We start from the raw sequence: 9,939 nt of genomic DNA, 5'->3' as shown, positions 1-9,939 counted from the left end.
TTGCCGGTCCAAAGGAGGAATTTACTCAACATGTTGCAACAGAATGTTGACGAAAGGCTCTTGACGGCGAGATCAAAACAACTTGACCGGTCCCTCCGACACCGACCAATCACCAGCGGAGAAGCTGACTTCAGGCTGATGACAGAACAAACTAGAGGACTAATTTACATATAGCGATTGTCCTTAAAATGGTAAACATCTAACAAACATGTACTGAACAGTGTACTTTAGGACCCAATAAATCTCACCCCCCCCCCTCGTGGCTGTATAAATAGGTGGGCCCTGGGGAAAATTTAGCATTGCATTCCTGGACCATAGTTGCCACTAGTTCTCATCGCAGAAGAGTGCAATATACCAGAAACATGAAGGTAGGGGGATTCTGTATCTCAGAGAAGGTTTAAAGTGGATGCCTTCGGCACACTGTATGCTTTGAAAAATTGCCAGAAAGCTAGACAGCCACTTAACGCTGACCAGCATTGGAAAGAGAGCTATATATTAGTTTGAAAAAGGCTTATAAAACAATACCTGCTATGGCTATATACGGCTTTATTAGTTTGGTAATTTGCCATATCTGCTATAAACCAATCTAGCGCCTTTGCCAATCCTTGATAACCCTATGACACACTTAATGTTGTATACGTGTGAATCTAGATCTTGCCATGCGTAGTTTACGGAAACCCAAATCTTTAGAAACCCAAAGTTTTTGCAACTTATCCTTGTGAAAAGCACGCGGTAGGCAATGACCATGTAAATGATACTATGTTCATTTTATGACTTACAATACACTGTCTTTGCGGTACTCAACTAGCATGAGCGCAACTAGATTTGGTACGGAGCTACTTGCGCGACATTTTTTTAAACCTAGCATCAAATCTGATGGCACCTGAGCCAGCACGTGCCTAGCCTCCATAGCATGCCAAAAACTGGGGTTTTGGGGGTCTTCATGGTCTTTTATGTGCTATTTTCTGATTGCATATAGACAACATAGTCGGCCTGGTTGAACTGGGCTAATCAGGAAACAGCCGAAGACCACCAAACCCCCAGTTCTATAAGCCTGCACCCGAGCTAGCACGTGCTAACTTGTGCAAAAGAAACTAAGACCTCTTATTAGCGTACGAAACGATCGCAAAGAGGCGAAAGGAATGAAAAGGGTCATAAAACAATGGCTCTAGAATCCTTCGTCTTCTAAGTGATGATAATATGGCAACAAATTTAGGTCAGATCTCTCCTAAGTGGGGGCCTGTAAGGGGGGGGGGTCCCGACAACGCTCTATGCTGAATTAGGAAACTTCTCGATTACGCTTTACGATAAATTCCAAGTGGCCACAACGCATTACGTAGAGTTAAAACGGCGAATACGCTCTACGCAAAATGCGCCAATTACGCTCTACGTTGAAGTTGAATTAGAGCGGTCCGTCTACGCTCTACGTAGAATCATGGAGGTAGAATCTTTTTACCTCCATGGTAGAATTAAAACGGCCGATTACTCTACGGAAAAGGGCTTGCGGCCCCCCCCCCAAAGTAGTTCAACGTCTGGTACTTCTATGTAACGTTACTCGCTGTGGTAGGAACTGAAGCCAGTATTTATAGAATACAACACGTTATCGAACGTTATCGCGGCCCGGTTATGATATAAATATAAAAGACTGTTTTGTTATTCGAAAAAATGCCGAAACTTATTATTAGCCCCACTCGATTGCATACTGTATCAGCTCTTGATGGTTAGTAATTAGGATGTTAATTTTAATGCTATTCCCTTTTCTTTTTCTTTTTGTACTATGTTCAACAGTCGTAGCCATACATTGTACCATGTACAATTGTCGTATAATAAAGTTCTTCTTCTTCTATTTTGATTTAATGATTTGGTTTGATTTATTGAAATTGCAATAGTGCAATACACGTGGGCCACGGGCAGCTGTTGCTGGTGTTGTTTCCCGCACATAGAAACAAATAGAGGACAGGCAATCCCTCATTTTAACTTGAGTTAAGTGGGGAAAGAAGTGCCCTTCCCAGGGCACAAGATCGGTGGCATGTCAGGACTCGAACCCGGGACTTCTTGGTTCCGAGTCGAGCACTCGCTGTCGCTACGCCACACGTCCAAACATATTTTTTTCATTCAATGGATATAAATGGCCAAGTAGTGCACAGTTTTAGTTCAGTTTGTTAAAGTCATCCAGTGCAGTTTTTAGGGCTTGGAAATCCGATTTTTTCCCAAGTACATGTATATTGACCCTCTTGGAGCAAAAATTCCCACAATTCTGACGGATAATTGTTACTGGAAGGGCCCTGGGTTGATTTTTAGGGTACCACCCAGAAAATAAAGGACTCATCTTAGGGCTTGTTTCTGCAGTTCTAATAGCCCAAAGTATGAGATACTGTCTCAAATGTCATAATGTGAATTGTATCAATATCACAAAGATTGCCTTATTCAGAATATTTCAAGTTTTGCTGCCCTGAAATCGCATTGGATGCCTTTAAGGTTTGGTGTACGTCTACCCGTAGGTCCTTCTGTTTCTGTGCTGCGTCGTTCTGGCGCAGTCCAAGGTCATCAAGTACTGGGAGTGGGAGGAGGAGCCAACCACCACCGAGACCCCCGTTACCATGACAACCACCGAGACCCCCTACACCACCGACCCCACCTGGTAAGAACATCGCATAGTCTCGCACCAGACTCCTTTGCAGGCTGAACAAATAGTAGAAATCGGTCTAAAAAGGAACGTAGCTAGCCAACTGGAGTTAAGCGGCATAATTTGCCTGCACAATTGGACGGCCGACCAACTCCCCCCTGGCCAGCTACATACTAGCCTGGTATCCAGTCTGATTCGTGGCCGGGGCCGAAAGAGCTCTGTCCCGCCCGCCTCACATAGGTTTCCCGGTGTATATTTCACGAGAGATTGATTAGCCCTTCACCAAATCCCCAAGCATAATCATGTCTCTTATTAGCGTAACACTCCTACCGTGACGGCCTGTTGCACTGGGCGGGGGAAGCTATTAGAGCCCCCGAAGGCACAACCTGGCCGAACACCCCAATACCCCCAATCACGTAAGACTGGATACCAGGCTAGCTACACCCCTTTTCAGGCCCGATTTCTACGATTTATTCAGACTGCAAAGAAGTCTGGTGCGAGACTAAGAACATCGCATCATCCTGTTCTTCTCAACCGTTGTTGGATTGTGTAACATGGTAGATGTTTGCTGGCTATTTCTGCAGATCTGATAAGGCTCATAAATGTTGAACAAACAACACTTATACCCTTCCTCAAAGGCTCAATGCAACAGGGCTAGAATAAACAGATTGATATACGGTTCGGGGAGTTAGTTCAAAGAATTCTACTCTGTACATCGGTGAAGGTTAGACTCTGTCTTCTACTCTACTAAAATTCTACTCTTTCTTTATTTCAAAAGTCAAACCCTTCAGACATAGTTTTAGACATAGCTATAGCTTTAGACAATTACCTTTTACTATGTGGATTTTGAAGTTATTTTGTACTCTGTTCTTTTATCCTTGTTATTTGCAAATAGTCTTCGGGCAGACATTTGCAATAAACGTATTTTTTATCTTCAAAAACTCTGTTGGTTATAGAGAAGAGAACTTTATTGACACAACAAAAGTACAGCGACTTTCGTAAGGTCTAAGACATGTAGATTTACAGACAAATATACATGGGGACAACAAATTAACCTACGTACAAAACAATAGATGAGTCAACTAATACTACTTGTTCTAAGGTCTAAACATTCTTTGATATATTTACCTATTTGTACACAGTAAGGGTTATTACCTTCTAGGATGAAATTGAATTTATCTATAGCATGAAATGTAACAAATTCTGTTGAGCAAACGGAGAGAAGGTTGAACAGCTTTGTGCGATTATCGTTATATAGTGGTAAGAAAGTGTGTGAAGCGTATGGAACTCAGCGGGAGTTTAAATACACAAACCTAGCGATTGCAACAGCCTGTGTCAGTTCAGCTGTTCGATCTCCGAGACCACTATCTTAGTATGATGCAAGAACTATTTGCGTTACGAGATTGGAACCTTTTTAATCGGACTTTTGAACCCCCTCTGTAAACGTTTCCCCGCCCCCAAATGGACTTTACAGAGCTGTAACCTATGATTCACAAACATAACCTTTGATTTACGGAGCAAGGGTTTCTTGGTCAGACGTCGTTCTAGCTCTTTCTTTGTAGATTTGTCTTTATGTAATGCGCTTTGAAATATCCCCGTACAAGCTACATTTGACAGTATGGCACCACGATGTTTACAGAACACATTACAAGATTTCATTTCAATTTGCTGCCAATATTTACACTTTGTCCATCGAAAAGTAATACGACAATCCAATAGCTTGTCTAATTGTAATGGAGATTATTGGGTGTACGGGTCACATGGTTTTCAAGGTCGAATTGGTTTTCAAGGTCGAATTCTGTCCACACGTCTGAATTCTAACCTTAACTTGCCAACATCTTGTAATGATAGGCTTTGAATTTCTCATACAATTGCCTAACAAGAATTCGGAGATCTAATACCTCCATGAAATATATTTCAGTAATGTAAATGTTTTTTATTTGTCTCATTGACTATGGAAATAAGGTCGTGATTAGCATAATCTAGTTTAATTTATGGTTTTCTAAATTCAAATGACAATATTTTTCGTGTAAAATTCCTCTCCTTTGACATACTTCATTTCAACATGTCCTCATTAATTATGTCCTCTTTATCTTCCTTAGACTTACCAGCATACAAAATATTATCATAATCCATAAAGGCGTTATGAAGTTATGCTGACTACAAATGTGCGGAAACACAAACGCACACACAGACAGACAGAAACACACACACACAGACACGCCAAAAACAATACCTCCATTTTTCATGGAGATAATACCCACTTTCTGTGATATGATTATTAGTAGCTTTTTTATTTAAAACCTACATGTACATTGTAGCTGATAATGATTTCTTTCTCACATCACGTTACAGGAGCGAGAGGGTTTGCTCCTACACTAAGACACCACGGCACGGCAGAAGGTAGGTCTATGACTTTCATAGATTGAGGCAATGTATAAGATATACAAACAGACATCTTGCTTCATGTTTAGATATAATAAAGTGGCTGTACCCATCGTTTTGAGCAGCTGCTGGGATCTTCACCATTACCCTATCGCTAGTCACACTGAAAGGTAGTGTGTTAAGTACGAAATGTCTCCACGTTACATTTCATTGCAAATATACAGTAGGAACACAAGCACTAACTTAAAGTTAAACGTTCTTGTCTGGCTTCGCAGCGATTCAGATTCAGATTGGCTTTATTGATGTCGCAGTGGAGAACACTGAATTAAGATCAATATTACATAAAAGTACAATATAATGGTTGGCGATATAGGGTTAAAAGGTAGTGCAATAGCACAATACAGTACATGATTAAAATATAGTACAATATCAATAAAAGAGGAGCGTCATATATACAAAGAATTGGTCGTGACAGTATACGTAAGAGAATATTCGCTCATTGATAATACATTAAAAATAAGCTACAGATTAAAAGTCATGCTGGTTCAACAATCGAGTCAGGTAGGGTATTGGTGAGTTTCTGTATCTCTGTGTTTTAGCCTTTGGAATATCAAGTTTTTGAGCATTTCTGGTACTTCTGCCTGTGATACTAGATCTGCGACTCGGCAACCAATGCTCGAACTCAGACTTGATAAGTGATCTGGCAAAGTTCAGGCACAGAGTCTCACGCCTTTCGGCAAGCGTTGTGAGTTTCAAATGTTCGAGTGAGCTTGCATATCCGGTATAGGCAGGACCCATGATGATCCGGCAGCGAGACGACATAGCGCGATTTAACTTTTCTTCCGCGCCTAATCATCAACTTTTGGTTCATCAACTTCTTACATGTACCTCCGCAGAGAACCAGTTACCAGCTACAAGTGCTGCCGGGGCTGGACCGGCGATGTTGAGACCGGTTGCAGGATCCGTAAGTGTCTTTTGTCCTTAGATGTCTTACTGTCAATGTTGGCTCTGGTTGAAATAGTTGGATGGGATTTTGGAGCAGTAGATGAACCCAACTGTCATCTTAGGGCAATGTCAAAAATGAACATTTGTCACATAATGGGACATATTGACTTAAAGAGACTCTTTTTACACAACCGAGTGTTTTATTCAGCCGACGTTTCGGTGACCGTCTGTCACCTTCCTCGGGGCAATTCTGACTGGTTCACATTGCGCAGCAGCATAGGTGTCGCTGCTATCCCGTAGATGCGGTCTCAAGCGTAAAATATTAACATATTTACGTCGGCTGAATAAAACACCAACTTGACGAAACTATTTACGGATCTGGAGGTAAAACTGACGTTTTCTCCCTGCCAGCCGTCTGCAAGAAGCCGTGTCAGAACGGCGGTGTCTGTGTCGCCCCTGACCAGTGCCAGTGCCAGCCAGGCCTGGAGGGCCCCCGCTGTGAGAAGGTGAGGAAGGGCCTGTGCTGGACCGAGTACATCAACAACGACGTCCCGTACACCGGCAAGGGCGACTTCGAGACCATCTTCAGCCTCAGGAAGGAGTAGGTCACAGTTTGATAGTAAAGCATCATTGCGCATTGATAGGCAACCACATGACTGGCCTGTCCTGGCTTAATGGATGTCGAAAAGGCTTTGATTTTGTAGCAAAACGCAATCAAAAGTTCAGACAGGCCACCATCTCAACACTAACTTTGTATCGGGGCTCCTTGTACTCGCTAACCCTGCCAATGGGGTGGCTCTCAGGCTAGCTCAGCACGAAATATCCGGCGGAAAGAATATCATCCCTTACCAAGGTAGCCTTTACACGACTTCATAGCCTGGGTAACGGACTATTGCCAGGGGTATAATATACAGGCTAGCTCTTCGGCTCTGAAAATTTTACCATTGACACCAACTCAGATAAACTACTCTGAGCAAAACATGCCCAGGTGCTAACTCCGGGGCATAGCCGTAGGTAGAATTGTGTCGAACCGGGGTCTGGCATCCAGGATAGCGACTTCAGAGATCTAACACAGTGTTTTTCCTCCACAGGCTCGGCATCTGCAAGCACTCCGTCCCCGAAGCTATCGAGTGCCAGACCTCCGCCGGCGTGCCCCTGCGCCAGACCACCCAGAACGTCACCTGCGACCGCCGCGTCGGTCTCATCTGCGATAACAGGTGAGACGCCATTCTCAATGTCAATTCCATGTATCATGCAAGCCAGGTTTCATACATATCATATTACCTGTTTAAAATAGAATAGTGTTGTTAGTTTCGATACCTAGAACATGTAAGCATTACTGTAGACGTGAGAGTAGATGTTAGCTCGATATGTAGTACTGAAGAGCTTGCCATGTATTGTAGCCGTTACCATAAAGATTGACTTGACTTTCATGCAAGCATTTGAGGTAAAAGCGCCAGAGAGCCAGGTTAGTAACTAAAAGATAATAGATTCCGTTCGGTTCATGTCGTCCTCGTATGCCACTCCAGACACGCCAGTCTAGCGGCTAGCAGGTCGCAGTCATTCATCCAGACAATCTAGACACCCAGATAGAAAAAAAAAACTAAACCTATGCAGAAATATAAGAATGGATTGCTCCCCTCCCATCGACATTAAACCATATACATTGCAAAATTACATCTACCCTAACAAATACGAAGTGCAGTATAGTCTCTGACTACTCTGTGTCTGTTGTAAAAGTCTGAGTCAGTTAGTCAAACTTGCCAAGTAATCTAGACTTAAGTAGAAGAGATGATGCTGTAGTGAGCGAGAGTTTCAGTTCCCAAAAGTGGCCCTTGTGAGATTTATTTATTTATTTATGACAATTTACCACATTTGTGGAAGGATTGACATAACAGGTGACTATCACCTTTTCAAAGATGTCAAACCTGCTGAGACCAGACTGTAATGTTTGAACCACTCACACCGGGAAGGTCCCCTACTCTTTTCGATAAGTGTGGTGGGTTCTTTAACGTGCGTGGGGTGTGGCTTTCCCAAACACGGGACCTCCATTTAACGTCCTATCCGAGGGACGTCCCTAGCCGATACTAGGTACTCATTTTCACCTGAGTGAGGTGAGGAAAGTCGTGTAAAGTACCTTTCCCAAGGGTACAACGTCGGGGCGCATGTTCGGACTTGTTCGGGTACGACCCGGAATCGAACCCGGGTCTCCCCGTTTCATAGTCCAGTGATGTACCACTACACCACACGACGCCACGTTGCATTGAGCAAACTTGTAGCTCTGAGCAAAACATGTACCATTATACATGTATATGTGAATACGTGTCTGTTACATGTACATATATACCAGGATGACTTGATCTCACGCTAATGGTTATGTAAGAAACAAGAGGAGCCAGTAAAAACCCTTCTAGACCCGGGCAGGGGTTCGAACCCACGACCTCTCGAGCACCAGCTTCATAACCAGACGCTCTAACCGCTCGGCCGAAAAGGTCTAGACCCCGTCGGCCGGGTCAGTTGGTAGCGCCTATAAACCTCCCCACTGTTGCAGTTATTCGAATAAAGTTTAAAAGTTTACCACATCCCTATCCGTACCCACAGGTACCAGAAGGACAGGTCCGTGAGGTGCCAGGACTACCGCGTGCGTTTCCTCTGCCCCTGCAAGACCCAGGGCCGCGGCAAGATCTGCACCTACCAGGGCAAGGAGTTCATGCCGCGTGAGACTGTCCAGCAGAAGAGGCAGGACAAGTGCCAGACTTGGTACGGATTTAAGTTATAGATACATGTACATTGATTTCAGGTTCTAGCATCTTACCGCACTGCTGGTTCAGTACCATCAATGAAGACTGTTGTCTAAGGACAAATGATATGTCGCAACCACAAATCTGATTTGTATTAGTCATTGTGTTATGTTATGTTGTGTTATGTTAAAACTGCGTAATATTTTAAGTTTTGTGTGAATTTGTGTGAGATGTAAGTATTTCAATCGATGTAAGTAAAACGTATTATAGCCAGAAGGCTGCAGAGGTTTACATAAATCAACAACTCATTCATCCATTCATTCATTTAGGCTAGTACAATCGACAATGTCAAGTTATGGCTAGTCACTTGTAACATATAACAAAGATATGATCCAGCTATCATAGCCAAGATCATTATATATTTCTCCTATCTACAAAACTATATCATTCACTACACTGTAATTAACTTTCCCCGTGATATTCTGCCGTCTGTACAGTGAGTGTCTGAGCAACGGCAAGTGGGCCTGTGATGAGATTGAGTGTGAGTACCAGACCACCACCGAGACCCCCACCACCACACGTACGTATTTCTCTTATATATGTCAATGTCAGTTGAGTTTTAGCCTGAAGCAACGCCTGTTAGTATCATCTATTGTACACAATGATTCACCGATGGTTTGTGACTATATTGGGATTGACTTGTTCAATATCTTTGAAATGTATACTGTATTATACGACTATTGAAGCAATTGTACTAACAATTTGACGGATTATATCCTTTGCAGCCATCACCCCCGTCACCACAACTCCCTATGATGGTAAGTACATCAGTTCACCTCAACCTTTTTTTTGACATGTTTATATGTGAAAGAGAATAAGGCTCAGTTAGACTGGATTCCTACGTCCATGACATTGTCGGCGCTATACACTTTGTATTTTTACTCACTGGTCACCACATAACAAGATCTGTATGCCACTCCGAAGTCTTTGCCGAAAGAAAGAAAATTTATGTTAAACTGTGATGAAATACCGATGGAGACCGCCTTAAAAAGGGGCCTGCAAGCCCTTTTCCGTAGAGCGTAATCGGCCGTTTTAATTTTACGTAGAGCGTAGACGGACCGCTCTTCGCATTTTGCGTAGAGCGTAATTCTACGTAATGCGTTGTAGCCACTTGGAATTTATCGTAAAGCGTAACCGAGAGGTTTCCGAGTTCAACGTAGAGCGTTGTCCGGGGACCCCCCC

At 43.1% G+C, this 9,939-nt stretch overlaps 1 pseudogene across 1 annotated transcript in view; it reads left to right on the top strand.

Moving 5' to 3' along the window:
- Nucleotides 1-246: 246 nt before the first annotated feature.
- The window catches only part of LOC109483937, a 42,175-nt pseudogene continuing 32,482 nt past the window's right edge, over nucleotides 247-9,939 (top strand). The window contains exons 1-9 of the transcript XR_002141047.1: nucleotides 247-368; nucleotides 2,502-2,641; nucleotides 4,982-5,029; nucleotides 5,908-5,975; nucleotides 6,368-6,557; nucleotides 7,048-7,173; nucleotides 8,558-8,716; nucleotides 9,195-9,277; nucleotides 9,483-9,515. The product of XR_002141047.1 is annotated as a kielin/chordin-like protein (transcript). The remainder of the gene's footprint in view (nucleotides 369-2,501; nucleotides 2,642-4,981; nucleotides 5,030-5,907; nucleotides 5,976-6,367; nucleotides 6,558-7,047; nucleotides 7,174-8,557; nucleotides 8,717-9,194; nucleotides 9,278-9,482; nucleotides 9,516-9,939) is intronic.

This window comes from Branchiostoma belcheri, unplaced genomic scaffold (genome assembly GCF_001625305.1).
Source record: "Branchiostoma belcheri isolate BF01 breed outbred unplaced genomic scaffold, Haploidv18h27 scaffold67, whole genome shotgun sequence".
In the NCBI taxonomy this organism is placed as follows: domain Eukaryota; kingdom Metazoa; phylum Chordata; class Leptocardii; order Amphioxiformes; family Branchiostomatidae; genus Branchiostoma; species Branchiostoma belcheri.
Note: the sequence above shows the minus strand (reverse complement) of the source record. Positions and strands in the feature narration are given on the sequence as shown.